The 15,083-nt window shown below is 45.0% G+C and overlaps 1 non-coding gene across 1 annotated transcript; it reads left to right on the top strand.

Moving 5' to 3' along the window:
* The first annotated feature begins 4,270 nt into the window (after positions 1–4,270).
* On the top strand, positions 4,271–4,374 carry LOC119036611 (small nucleolar RNA U13). The gene has a single exon (XR_005080038.2). It is a non-coding gene; the product is annotated as a small nucleolar RNA U13 (small nucleolar RNA).
* Positions 4,375–15,083: the final 10,709 nt, after the last annotated feature.

Genomic DNA, 15,083 nt, shown 5'->3' with positions numbered 1-15,083 from the left:
GTGGGCTCTGGCCTAGAGGTGAGGCTCGTGAATGGTTCGCCATTTATTTCTAAGAGCCTGAGGACTGGGTAAGTCGATGAGATTTCTGTTTTCACCCAGCAGACAAAGTGAAGGCTGGATTTATAAAAGCAGGTGGTTTCCGTTGATAAATGAATAAGTGAAAACAGTCCAGGGGAAGATTTTCAAATGATATTTATGTAGGAGACTCATTTTGGCTTCTCTCCAAGGGTGGAAAAATTTTGATTTATGTGCTTGAGTATTGCTGGCTCTATAGGCACACAAATAAATCCATCTATGCCTTTTCACTTATGTGTATGTATTATTGGTACTACTTGAAGAAGCTTTGGAAACTGTTTTCCTCCCTCGTTACTATGCCTGCCATAGATCCTGTGATCTCTGTGGAGATCTCATAGATCCTGTGATCTCTACAGAAGGGGCCCATAGAACAGTCTGCAATTGCACCAAGATCAGGTGAGGTGGGCAGCTGTAGTCACCTACCCAATATTCATTCCAGCTTCTCCTGGTAGATATTTCAGTTTACTTGTAGGTGCACATACATTCCCCCTTCTTTTTTTACAAAGTTAATGCTAGCGATTGAATTGCATCCCCTTAAAAAGATACTAAAATGTTAGCTCCCAATAGCTATGAATGTGACATTATTTGAAAATAGAGTCTCTGCAGGTGATCAAATTAAGATGAGGTCATCAGGGTGGGCGCTAATCCAATAAGACCGCGTCCATATAAACAGGGCAAATTTGGACACAGACACAGACACACATAAAGGAAAGACGGTGTGAAGATGTAGTGAGAAGACTGCCATCTACAAGCCAAGGAATGCCTGAGGCTACCAAAAACTAGAAGAGAGACAAGGAAGATTCTCCCTCACAGCCCCAGCCCTGCTAAAACTTTGGTTTCCGATTTCCGGTCTCCAGAACTGTGAGAAAAAAATTCTGTTGTTTAAGCCCCCCAGTTTGTGGTGCATTGTTACAGCAGGAAACTAACAGTTAGGTTGATGAAATCTTCTGATATCATCCTTTAATTTCTTCAATGAAGAAACTGAGTCTTAAAAAGTAACATGGCTGTCCTGGCCAGGTAGCTCAGTTGGTTAGAGCACTGTCCCCATACACCAAGACTGCAGGTTCGATTCCCGGTCAGGGCACATACAAGAATCAACCGATGAACGCATCAATGGGTGGGACAACAAAATAGGTGTTTCTTCCTCTCTCTCAAATCAATTAAAAAAAAAAACTAACATGGCTTAGACAGTTAAAGGGCCAGTCAGAGCCAGGGCTAGAGCCCTAAATTCCTAGGTCATCCCTCCATCCACTGTTACAGCTCGTCTGATTTCGATAAATCACAGCAGGCGCAAGAGGATAGAGATGATTTCCCTGTTGTCTAGTATATATGCTACTAGACTTTGAACAGTTCAAAGAAGACTTTGGCATGGTTGATTGAATCATTTGCCACAGGATTGAACTCAGTCTTCAGGTTCCTCCTTCCCCTTTCCAGGAGGTCAGGCTGATGGCACAAGGTTCAAAGCCAGGGCCCTCTAATTGCACCGTTGGTCTTTCTGGTTTAAACAGCCCCTTCTTAGCATAAACTCAGGTGTACTGCTAAGGCCTACTGTGAGTAACAAAAACACTAGCACTCAAGAAATCCCAAGGAGTTAGAGTCCTCCTCCCAGGAATCAGGGACAAAGTCCAGTCAAATTCTTTATCACATATCACTACCTAACATATTTGATATGAGATTAATGCATTTAAAATTATATGGTACATACTAGGCACTCAACAAATGATTACTTGTTACTAGTGTGAGATTAGTTATATTATAAACTATTGAGAAAAGATCATTGTATAGCACCTGTGTAATACCACATGTAAAAAGACAATGAAGCATTTGATGATGAGAGTACTCCAGCGTTTTATAAAGTCTCTGTTTACTAAAGTTGTTAGGTCCACATGGAATTGGTACCAGGCTCTCTCTGTATTTTGCAAAGGACCTGCTAGCAGATCTTTTAGTTGTGGAAGAGAGGCTAGTAAATGGGAAAAGGCCAATTTTGTTCATGATTATGTTGACACTAAAATACATTTTAATTAATTTTTTAATTCATAGGATTCAAACAGGCTTAAAATACATATGTATATCTTTCTTACCAATGGCCTTTTGCACCATTGAGGATGCTTGCAAAAACTGTTGCCTCATTTGCTTGATAAATTTCCTACCTAAACATACCATCATTTCAATAAATTTAAAATCTCCCAGACTGAATTCTTAATTCAGGAAGCCCATGATCACGTTGTTACAATTTTGAGTATTAGCTACATCATTAGTGATAGTTAATGATGTGGAAACTATTTTCTCCTATATAATACTATACACTGAGATGATGTAATTTTACCTGAGTGGTTCCAGTGCAGAAGAATAATGATTACAAGGAAGTTCTCCAAAATGCTATGGTGATTGTGTTAGAATGGTGGCATTAAGGATCATTTATTACCTTTTCCTGGGACTTGAGGAAAGTCCCGATTCAAAAAGGAGTTGGGATAGGAGGTAAGGGATGAGCATAGACCACAGCCTAGGACAGCTGGGCGGAGCCAAAGGAACACAGATTGGATGGGTGAACCCATGGACAGGAGCCAACCAGGAAGATTCCCCTAAAAGGTAAATAAATAAGAGCTCCTTAAGGGTTTTGTGTATAGTTATGACATTCATCAGACAAAAAGAATGAGGGGGGGAGGTATGGGAAGGTGGGAGAATGTCAACGAGCTGCTTGTCAGGACACAGAGGACACGTTTAGATCAAGAACTGGTCTGCTTAATGCAGAAGTTGTTTTCATTTCACTTCATGGGTTTGCTAGACAAGCCGACTCTGACATTTGCTATTTTCCTAATCTTTACTATTTGCATTTCCATTGCCTTTCAGTCTCTGATGGAAAATTAGCTCCAGTTACATTTTGTTAAATGAACTAGCTTCAGAGAACTCTATTAAGTCAGCTTCATAAATCAGCTTCTCTGTGTCTTAATCATTTATTCTGCTCTCTCCTGAATTCTCTCCCACTTATCTCTTTCTGGCATGGAGTTATCTACGGCAGAACACAGTGTCCTTGGTCACAGCACCCACCATTCCTAAATGTCCTTGCTACTATCCTCCCTCAGTCCTTTCTCTTAATCTCTCCTTTCCAAAGTCTTCATTTAGCGGAAGGTGTTTCAGATGCCATTTTGTTCTCAACTCTGCCTCCAGACTAAACCCTGGACCAAAAAACGTTACCAAGGTACTTCCTGTGCAGGTCTCTGTCTTTGTCTATACTCTTGGAAAACCTCTTTTTCTTTTTTAAAGATTTTATTTATTTTTAGAGAGAGAAGGGAGGGAGAAAGAGATGGAAAGAAATATTGACTGGTCGTCTCTCGCACGCCCCCAATTGGGGACGTGGCCAGAAATGCAGGCATGTGCCCTGCCTGGGAATCACACTGGTGACCTTTCAGTTCACAGGCGAGTGCTCAGTCCACAGAGCCACACCAGCCAGGCTTCTTGGCAAACTTCTTCAGGCAAGAGCAACATATGGTGCATTCCTGAAACAAGAAACCCCTATAAAACATGCTATGAAACTGAGGCTCTCAAAAAATCTGGGGGCTGAAATTAGGTGTTAATGGTGAGAAAACTGTTAAGAGGGACTGGAGGCCAAACTTAGACAGAATTGTGAAGCTGGCAAAATCTACCTGCGGACCTACCAGTCTCCTTTCAGCCCTCATCACCCCTTTCCAAGTTTTCAACATCCACACACTTTTCCTGCATGTCGGGTCTCCCTTCACAGGCCTGCCCAACCTGGACAGGCAGCAAGATTTTGGATCTAATTTTTTATGCTTATGCTCATTTGAATTTATATTGTTATTTCATAGTCAATTTTAAAAAAGGGCAAAAGACTTGAATAGATCCTTCTCTGAAGAAGATAGAGGGATGGCAAATAAGTATATGAAAAAACAACCAACAGCCTTGGCCATTCGGGAGATACAAGCTAAACCCACAATGAGATGCTATGGCACATTTACCAGAATAGTGATTTAAATTGCTATTTAAATTATTTAAAATAAAAAAGATTGTGCTAAGTATTGGTGAGAATGTAAAGCAATTGGAAGTCCTATGCCCTGCTGGAGGGGTTGAAAAACGTTACAGCCACTTTGGAAAACAGTGTTGACAGTTTCTTAAAAAGGTAATGTACACGGAGACAATTGTACTTGAACAACAATTTTTTTAAAAAGGTAATGTGCAGATCCTTCTGTAGTTCTTAAGTGTAATAATTGGGTGTTCATGCTCTTGTGTGAGATGTGTCTCCCTCAAACCTTGTAACGACATCGGCACTTTACCCGTTTGATATTAAAAAGAAATAAAAATAATGTACGTGTGTACACATATCACAGAACCCGGCCATTCCACTTGTAGATATGTACTGAAGAGAAACAAAAACTTTTGTCCACACAAAGGTTCCTAGGAGCTTCATTTGCAATAGCCCCAAAGTATAAATAATCTCTATTGGTCTACTCAGGTTGCCATAACAAAACACTGTAGACTACATGTCTGAAACAACAGAAGTTCATTGTCTCACAATTTTTGGAGAGGTCCGAGATCAAGTTTCTAGCAGGGTTCAGCTTCTGGTAAGGGTTCTCTTCCTGGCTTGCAGATGGCGGCTGTGTCCTTTCCTCTGTGCTGGGCGTGGGGGTAGAGGGGCAGAGAGAGGGCATTCGAGTGAGTGCATGAGTTCCCTGGGGTTTCTTTTATAAGGACACTACTTCTATCTGATTAGGGACCCACCTTATGATTTCATTTCATCTTTTTTTAAGGACTTTATTTATTTATTTTTAGAAAGAGAGGAAAGGAAGGAAGAAGGGAAGGAGAGAAACACTGATGTGAGAGAAAGACATCTACTGGCTGCCTCTCATTCGTGCCCCAGTCCGGGGACCTGGCCTACAACCCAGGCATGTGCCCTGACCGGGAATCGAACAAGCAACCTTTTACTTTATGGGATGATGCCCAATCAACCAAGCCACACCGGTCAGGGCTACTTTATCTTAATTACCTCCTAAAGACTCTATTCCCAAATACAGTCACGTTGGGGGTAAGGGCTTCAACACATGAATTTTCATGGGGGAAGACATCAGTACACAGCATGACCCCAATGTCCATCAATAGGAAAATAGATAATTCTGGTATATTGGTACAGCAGTATGCTACTCAGCAATTAAAAGGAATAAACTATTGCTGTATTCAACACTAGTGATAAAACTCAATCTGGAAAGTGAAAGAAACCAGACAAAAAAAGAGTGCATACTTGGTAATCCCGTTTATAGAAAATTTTAGAAATGTAAAGTCATCCACAGCAACAAGAAAGCAGATTAGCAATGGCCTGGAGATGGAGAAAGGGGAGAAGGTCAGATGGGAGGGATTACGAAGCGGCACAAGAAAACTTATGGGACTGGCGTATGTGTTCATGATCTTGATTGTACTGGTGCTTCCATAGGTAATAGCTGCAACATCTTATCATCTACTATAAATATGCACAGCTTGTTGTATCATTTATGCCTCAATGAAGCTGTAAAATAATTTGCATTCAATTGGCCTCCCCCTGGACAGGACAAATTCATTTTTAGCAATGTTGACTTCTCTTAGTTATCTTGTGCTGAGCCATTTCTGGCTCTTTCCTCACTTGCTGGCCTTGTTGGAGCCAATTTTTGTTGTTGTTCTGCCAGAAATCAAGAGGTCTGCCTATAAAGACAAACAAGAATCAAGGCTAGAAAAGTATTTAATTTATTTTATTTTTATTTATTTATTCTACTTGAAATATTTTATTCTTAGAGGGGAAGGGATGGAGAAAGAGAGGGGGGGAAACATCAATGTGTTGGTTACCTCTCACACGCCCCCTACTGGGGACCTGGCCTGCAACCCAGGCATGTGCCCCAACTGGGAATTGAACAGGCAGCCCTTTGGTTCAAAGGCCAGCGCTCAATCCACTGAGCCACACCAGCCGGGTCGAAAAGTTTTTCCTTTTAAAACACATTTTGAAATCTGAAGAAAATTTCTAAATTCATTTATGTGGTTTTACTTATTACTCTATAGTAACTGTCTTTGGAGAAATGATGTCAGCCTGGAGATGCCAGCCTGTCACCTGAGAAATCATTGCCCATGAATGTATGATGTCTGACCTGTGCACCTGCGCATGGATGCCCAGGCAGGAATCACCTAATGCACCCACACAATGGTTAATAGTCTGCAACTGCAATTATAGTTTCAGCATGTATTTGGGAAAATATCCCAGGAGTCTGGGTATCATCCAGGGGCTAGGCTGTCTCCAAGCTTCCGCACTCCAGTGTACATGTTTCTTGCCACTATCCCTCTAGGCAGCAGGGACTAGTAGATTCTGGCCAATTCCTGGCTGTGACAATAATAGCCCTTGTGTGTGGACTGGTAAAAAAGAGCTACCTCTCACTATGAGAAGCACGGTCACAATATTTTGCATCTCCTGCTATCAAAAGGTGCAGTCTATTTCCCCACTTCTTGAATTTGAGCTGGCCTTGCAACCTGCTCTGACCAGCAGGATGTGGCAAAAGTGACATTGTGCAAGTTCTAGAACCAAGGCCTAAGAGCACCTGCATCTCCCTGGTGGCACTCTTGGCACCCTCCTGCAGCCAGAGAAGCCTGTGCTAGACTACTGAATGACATCAGCTGCAGAGAAGCTGACAGTAAGCATCAGGGCCCCAGTCCTGCAAGTGAGGCCATTAGTATCAGCCTGCTCTAGTCAACCCATCAGAAGATTGCAGGCTCACGAGGGACCCCAGTGAGATGTGAAGAATAGTTCCAACTGCAGAATCACGCACCAACAGATGGTTATTGTTGTTAAGTGGCTACGTTTTGGGGTGGCTTGTTATGCAGTGATAGGTATCTGCGATGCTCACAGAACCACCAGCCATGCATGAAATGTAAGGCCAGGGAGCTCCTCAGAACCAGTGTCCAGTGTTTTACTGCCTCGTGGCATAACAGTGGGCAAGTCATTCATCATCTCCACCTTGGTTATTTTGCTTGTCAAATGGAGACAGCATCCTGTATTTCAGATGGTGTGTTGAAAAAAATTATTCTTGCAGGATTTTTCTATATGCAGTTGTGGGGGAGTGAAAGCCTTAGCTACATATTTAGAAAGTGGATTTATTTGGATAGTTTTGGCTAATAAGATTTCTCTCTTGAGACTGTCCTTAAATAGACTTAATGTCAGGCTGTTCTGGTTTTACTAGCAAATAGTCTTCAGACTGATTACTGCCTCTTCCTTCTGGTCTACCCCTACCCCCCTTCTTCTATCCCCTCCCCATGCCCTTTCTGTCATCTTTGGGGCAGGGGCCCTGGGATGGATGTTGCAGCCTTGTATACCTTTTATCTGTTTCATTTAGGAAAGCCTGTTATCTTATTCCTACATCTCTTGCTTCTGGCACAGGGACCTATATGTAAAAGGTGCTTGTTATATGTTATGTGATGATACTATCAAACTCCCAATGCTTACATAGAAGGACTTAAGGGAGGTAAAAATTAATTAAAGTTTCATTGAAGAGAATAGCTGACCTCTAAAAGAGGTACCTGATGAATCCTGGGTTGGGTACAGCAAAGGATGTTGGGGAAGATTGTTTTTCAAGACTTGTCCGAGTTGGCTCTTTGGTTATGCAAAAATAAAGCCAATGGTGGTCCATTGTCCTGAAGGAAGGAAGCTAATAAGGCGAGTTTCAGGGCTAAGGCTTGGTCTAATCCCAGGTATGTGGTTGACTGTAGAAGAGATGTTGAAGAAATACCAAAGCCATAGGTGGCTTTGGGGGCCAAGGACTATATTGGAATGAAAGGGATCTAATACTCAGACTACTTCTGTCTTAGGGTTAACCTTATTCTACACCTCTGATGCCTGAAATGGCCCCATCTGAGGTCAGCAGGCAGGAAGGGGCACCAAGGTTCCCCAAGGGGCAGCTTAACTTGACCGTGAGGGAAGCCTGCAATGGCAATTTGGACTCAACACCAGCCCTGCAACTGTGCTACTGGAGAGACTGGTATGTGCCTACTTGTCTAAAGCTGGGAACCAGTCCTGACCTAGTCGCCAAGCACTTTGATGAGCTTTGGAAGCAACTGTGTGAATGTGAGAAACACACAGATGAAACTTTAAGAGCCCAGGCCATTAGAGGTGTGGTAAGACCACCATCACACCCAGGAGGCATGGAACAGTGGAAAGAACTGTAATCCGGTATTAAGAAGGCCTGAGTTTTGGTCCTAGAGCTGTTATTGCTGATTATTATCGAGTTATGGGGTGTTAGTGTGCCATTTCCTTTCTGTGCACCTTAGTTTCCTTGTTTGTAAAATGAGGGGTTGGGTTAATGGCCCATTACTTGGGGTTCTGGGAGTGTTACTTCGGAAGGCAATCTTTATGAGATGAGGAATGCATTTTCATGAGAAATCTGTGTTGATTAAAAAGAATATGTAATGTCCATCAAGCACGTTTATGACAAAAATTACAGGCCTGCTTCCTTAAGAACCACTTATGTCCTACTTTGGAATCTGGGTCCTGATCCCTTTTTCTTCGAAAATGAGCCATAGGTGGTTTGGCAGAAGAGAAAACAGGTGTGGAAGGAGCTAACCGGGGCTTCGGGACAATGGCAGACTTGCCTTCCTGAAATAAGCTTTAGCCTTCGGTCAAATGACTTGTGCAGATTAAAAGAAAAAAACCCTCGTGGTAAATATAGATTCATCAAAGTGTCTTAAAAATAGGATCTAGGCTTGGACTATAGGCTCGGGCGGGGTGCACAGTGCAACTTCACCAGGGCACCTGGGGATCTTCTGTAAGTGCTACTGCTGTGAGATGACCTTCTATATTTTTATCTCAGCTCAAAATTCAGATTCTCCAGAAGGACATTCTGATCATCCAGCTGAGGTTTTATGTCCACCATGGGATCAGGGGAAGGGGGCCTATGGTTAACAGCCTCATCAGAGGAACATGGAATAGGGTGGGGCAGCCCCCCCCCAAAAGTGTGTATGGGTGTGGTAGGAGAGGGGTCTAGTTTATGCTACCAGAAGGGGCAGAGGTGACGAGCAGATAAATGTCATAATGTCTAAGGCTCCGGAACTGCTCAGGGATAACTACAGGTGACAGCAAGTTCATGTATTAACAAAGTGCTCCCAGGGCACAACTGTGTGGTTTCTGGAGCTTTCAGGGCCTGCCGGTTAGAAGGCTGACACCCAGTGGCTGGTTTGTATCATAGACAGAGCAGTCAGACTTTTTTTCCGTCTGATGAACCTTGTAAATATTGACATTCAATAGCAGTCATTGACTGACTGACTGACTGAATGAATGAATGAATGATATAGCTCTTACATGGGCTAAGAAAGGACTTCTGTTCTACATTAACCTGAGTTGAATTCATTTAGTAACTGTTTAATTGTGAGTCTTTTAGCTGCAACTGATTGAAGCTTACCCATCCTATCTTTAGCAAAATATGGTCCTTGCTAGGATGTCATTCCCTGCAGGTGGGGACAGACATCAGCTAAGACCTCTGCCTCTTGTCTTTCTTCTTCTTTGAACTGCTGCTCTGTGCTTTTATTCAAATATGGCAGCTTGTCATTCTTTCATTTTCAGCCCACCTTGTCGGAAAATCATGCCCTCAGGATCTGTATCTCGTCTACACAAGAGCCCGGGGTGGATGGGACTGAGTTTCCCTCATTCCCATTACAAACGCAGAGCAGGAACTCTGTGTGGCCCAGCTTGAGCCAGGGGTCTGCATTCGGCTCAATCAACCAAAATGGCCAAAAGGTGCTTGGAAAGGGGGCACCTCGATTATTATGTGGATTTGGCTATAGGAGCAGTTCTTGGAGAGGAAGGGAGATTTAAGCCAACAGCCAAATCGGTGTCTCTTACAGAAGCCAAATAACTGTATTTGCTTATATTTACATAGTGCTTTAAGAACACTTGATATTTATGACCTCATTTGGTTCTTGGCACAAGCCCATGAGATAAGCAAATCAGGTATTAATAGTCTTTCTTCTATATCTGCTTTATTACTCCACCATGAGGTCTACTTTTCCATTTGTCTCTGTTTGACTTTACCTTTCTAGAGAGCAGAGACTAGGTCCTATTTATTTTTGCATCCATAGCCCACATACCTAGCTCTGGGGTCTGTCTGAGGGGGCATTCTAGTGCATATTTATAACACTGAATTTCTGTTTTACAGATGAGAAAACTGACATCCAGAGTATTGAACGGCTTGCTTCAGGACACAGGGAATGTCGGAAGCCTGAGGTCTGGTGGCCTCCAGGAGGACAGTCTCAGCTTGCCAAGGGCATTTGCCAGAGGACATAGACGATGTGGACAAAAGGGGCCACATACTGAACCTGACAAGGGGAGTGTGTAAGGCCACCATCAGGGGAGGCCTGCATAGTGGCCTTACACACTCAGAGACTGAAAGGAACCACATGTGGTCTGAACAGAAACATTCCTAACTGAAAGTGAGTCATAGCAGATAGTCACGTCCTAGGCCAGTAACTTCCTTGACGAAAGTCAGTCTTTATCGTAACTGAGCCGGTCTGTTGTCTTTTTTGCATCTGCGATGATGTACCCGGGGAATGTCAGAGTAATCCCCTTTTCCAGACCGCTCAGGGCACCACCTCCCACCGCAGCAGGAGACCACAGAACCCTCGCCGTCATCTTGCTGCCTGCACACCATCTCTGTGTGCTGTTCGTGTTCATCATTAACTAACCTGGCCCCGTCCATGTAGAAGTACGAGTCTCTCTTGTTTCACTTTCTGCCTAATCCCAGGAATTTTTCTGCTTCCCTTCCCCTCACCTTCCCTAGTCTACCACCGAGGAATTGCAGGTAACCCTCCTTATATCTCCTTCACTGACTCTAATGTATGAAACAAGCTGCAAAACTGCCATTCTCGGGAGCATTTTTTCAATCCATGGAGATTTTGCTTCTTGGCAGTTGTCAGTTTCGCTCACGTAATTTCTCACAAGACTTTCCTTTAGGCTGGACGTCCTTTTTTTGACAGCAAGCAAGAGGGCAGATTATTAAAACTTCCAATTTTCTTGGGAGTTGATGCAGTTATCTCGGCTGCCTGACATTTGAACTTGATGGGAGAGAAAGGAAGAAGTCGGAGGAGGACACTGCCTTTTGGAGAAACTTTTTACCACACAGCAGCTCACAGTCAGGGACGCCTGCCAGCTGGGGTCTGTGGTCTCTAAACTGCACTAGATCTTCCCATTCTGTCACTTACCAAATGACCTGGGCAAGTCACTTCTCTTTGTATCCACCCTCCCAGGGCGGTGTGTGGGGCTGAATGAGAAAATGTGGGGAAGAAAGCTTTACAGATGGTAGACCATTAAACAAGTGATAGCACCTCTCTCCATTCAAGCAGGACCAGCAGGAAACTGTGCCAGGCATGGATGAAGAAGGCCAAGTCCCTTTCTTCAAGGATCTGGTGGTCAAGGGAGGGGAACAGATGGCAGTGTAAAGTGGCAAGGGCTCTAAGTGTGGGTCAGTCCTGTGTGACCTGCAGAGAAAGTCTTTAGGATCGTCAGGAAAGGGTTCCCAGAATGCAGAACGGTCCCAGAAAGCGAGGTCACACGGGATGGGGAGGAACTCACTGGGCAGAGGAAGCTCCATCTGCAGGAAGCGGTGGAGTTATAACGGTGGTGCCGCAGGGATGGAATCACAGCGCGGCCTGAGGCTGCCATTACTCCTGTCAGATATTGTCAGCATCTTCATGTTTACGCTGGTTAGGCCGCACTTGGCCATCTGATTTGGGGGGACCAATCAAGAAGTCTCTCTGATATCGCAGGCTCTTAAGATTCCTTCTCCCTGACTTGCTGGTAGCACCCATTCCTCTGTTCAACTCCGTGTCTTCAGAGCTTGAAGGAATCTTGAGAAACAATCTGGTGCCACCCTCTGCACCAGGGTAGGTGTGGAAGTGTACCCCCATTTCACACATGAGGCAACTATGGGTGAGAACCCCATTGTTAACAGGGGACAGAGAACCCAGGACGGCTTTTCCTTGAATTCTTATTCTCTTCCATAGAGATGCTTCTTTTCTTTGGTCTCTTTTAAGTATCAAATCCCCATTTTGGGTTATACTTGAGGTATTATTTATTTACACTTCCAGCATCAAGTCTTCTCTTGGAAGGTTATAAAAAGAAGTTGGGACAGGGAGGAAGCAAGCAGACAGCAGAGGCTGAAGACTGCATGGACGAGATGATGAAGTTCCTCATCTGTTAGTGGGTTCAGCATCTGCAGCAATCCTGCCCAGTGGAAAGGCAGGATCCAAACCACAGACCTTGGATGCTGGAGACCAGAACCACTATTTTCATAAGCCAAAGACCAGAAGGAACCGAGACATATAATGTAAAGGGTTTGAGGGTTTACCAGAATAAATTGCTACTGAAATTTTTTCAGTCCCTTCTCACCTACCCCTACTAATGTCATGGCCACGAAAGAGAGTAACCACCTGGAGCAAAGAGCCAGCAAGCTGGGGGAGGCGGGTATGGGTGGAGAGCCAAGGAGAGGAACTTTAAAGCACGTGCAGACCCAGCTGCAGCTCAGGAGGCCCGCGGATGGCTTTGCCAGTGCACGCGGAGCTGTGGAGAGGAGCGCGGCGGAGAGGGGTCACTGCGGGAGTAATCAGAGTGACAGGGGACAAGTGTGCTGACTGTGGGTTATTAATAGGCACTAAGACATATATTTACAACCGGTGGCTTAAATTAGGGGCAGAACAGTCACCTCGCCAAATCCATGCCCCATAACAAAGACACCTGAAGCACGTACAGTGACCTGTAATGAACCCAGCTCACCCAGCTAGCGGGAGTTAGTGTGCAGGCTGCCCGGGGCCAGAGCAGCAGATCTTCGGTGCTTGCTCAAGTGTATGCTGCAAGTCTGCCGCTGGGGGCAGCATTGTCTTGGACAAGAAGGAGGATTCGAATGGATGAGGGTGGAAGATTCGAATAGAGAGTGAAAAGAGAGAGACAGCAGCATGCTCAGCTCAGGCCAAGCCCCTCAGAGGTTTTCTAACCAAAACCTATCTCCCATGGTCCAGCCTCATGTCTGAATGGGAAATTGTGCCCGTTTCAACCCGAGAGGAATTCTACTTAGGACGTGCTGGAGGCCCAGAAGCGGAGCTGGGGAATCTAAACATCAAGAGGCAGGGACGGAATCAAGGCAGGTTCCCAACCTGCCTCAGGAGGCAGCTTGGAAGGGTGCAAGTTCCTGGTCAGGAACCATGAAGTGAGTGTGGAATTGAGACCACACCTCATATTTCCTCTGTACTCTCCTCTGGCCCAAACAGACATCCTCAGTCCGTCCTCCACCTGGGAGAGAAGCTCTGGACTAGGGATTCTCTGAGCTGGAGGCTGCACTGCCTCTGGAGTGGACCCTGGGTTGGGAGGGCTGCCAGCTTGCTCAGCCTCTGAATTTAGGAGGAAAGGGAAGGGGCTGAACCCAGGGCGGGGCCACCCCAGGTGTCACTCTTTGGCAGCTGCCCTCTTGGCCCCGGGCTGGGATTATGATCTCGGGGTGGGAGGCAGTGTGTCTCCCCCAAACCTACTGAAGTCCTGAAGGGGAGATGCCACAGTGAGAGTGCAGTGAGTTTCGCACAGAAGTAACTGCTGGCGGATGGAAGTCTTTCTGTGAATAAACGGGGAGGACCTTGGATTGTGTTCTAACTGCCCTGAAGTTACACCACTCCTGTAACTTCATGGCTCTGGGCCCCAGGTTTTGCACAAAAGGCTCATTGAAAGTACCTAGCACCTAGGGTTTTGGTGATGATGAAGTGGGAGCAGCACCCAAGCAGCACCCGAGGTGCTCGGCCCAGGCTTGACAGCCTGCTGTGCCCAAGAAAGATTGTTTATTTTGGCTGTTACTCCCCTGCAATCTCAGTGCGTCATTTCACCAAGACAAAGCCAGCAGACACAAGGAGACCTGGCGAGAAAGTTTGGTATGTTTAACACAAAGTCAACACTCTTGGTGGAAGTGGATTCCAAAGGGGAAAAGGCTGGGGGTAGTGCTGGTGCTGTTTCCCTGTGTTATTCCACTGGTTGAGCCTTTCTGAGCTTCAATTTTGTCATTAGTACTTGTGGTTAATAAGAATGTCTACCTTACAGGACTTTCTGGGGCCCAAAGAGGTAATGTAATCACTTCTGCCCTCACTGTGTTGCAGGCACTGTCCTTGATATCCTACCTCATTAATCTTTAAAACCACTTTTGATCACAGGTGTTGACATTTGTCTGAGCTCATCAAATTGTATCCATTGAACATGGGCAGCTCTTTGTAGTCAGTTATACCTCACTAAAGCTATTCAAGAAAAACATTTTAGGAGGTAGGTATCATTGTTTTATCCCTCTTTGGCAGTTGAAGAAACTGAGGCTTAACAGAGAAGTAAATGGTCCTAGACCACACAACAAAGCATAGCAGAGCTGGGATTCAGACCCGAGCGGTCTAGTTCCAGAGTCTGTACTCTTAAGCAGTGTACCAGTGCCTCTGTGTAAGAGGGTTTTGGAACGGTAAAACTTGGGTTAAATGTTGGTTGTTGTCATAATGGGTGACACAGCTGGTAGGCTAGGTGGCATTGTCTTTGCGTAGTAAATGATCAGCTCCTAACCCACTCAAGGTGCTTGGTAAGCTGTGTGCCATCCCTGGCCCTTGTCCCCAACAGAGGACATGATGCAAAGGAAAGAATGTCAATCCCCTCACATACAGAGCTACAAGGGGAAGAGGGTGAGGGGTGAAGGAGCATGAATTACAAGTAGGTAATAAAATAATAGAGACATCACACAGCTGCAAGAAATCATGCTTGACCTGAGCATCCAAGGAAAGTCCCCAAACTGGGCCCTTTTCCCTTTAGTAAAACAGGAAGCATGAAACAGTTTCCCTCAAGTTCCACTGAACGGACAGGCTCCCCTCTGGGCTCCCGCTGACCTCACACAGGGCTCCCTCCATTAGCCCAGAGAACACACACACATTGTCCTAAAGATCTAACCTCGTCAAGAGACTTGTGTCTCGTGTCTGTGGACAAAAGTTTCATG

The sequence above is a fragment of the Artibeus jamaicensis genome, unplaced genomic scaffold (genome assembly GCF_021234435.1).
Source record: "Artibeus jamaicensis isolate MK-2021 breed Jamaican fruit bat unplaced genomic scaffold, CSHL_Jam_final contig_851, whole genome shotgun sequence".
Lineage (NCBI taxonomy): Eukaryota > Metazoa > Chordata > Mammalia > Chiroptera > Phyllostomidae > Artibeus > Artibeus jamaicensis.
Note: the sequence above shows the minus strand (reverse complement) of the source record. Positions and strands in the feature narration are given on the sequence as shown.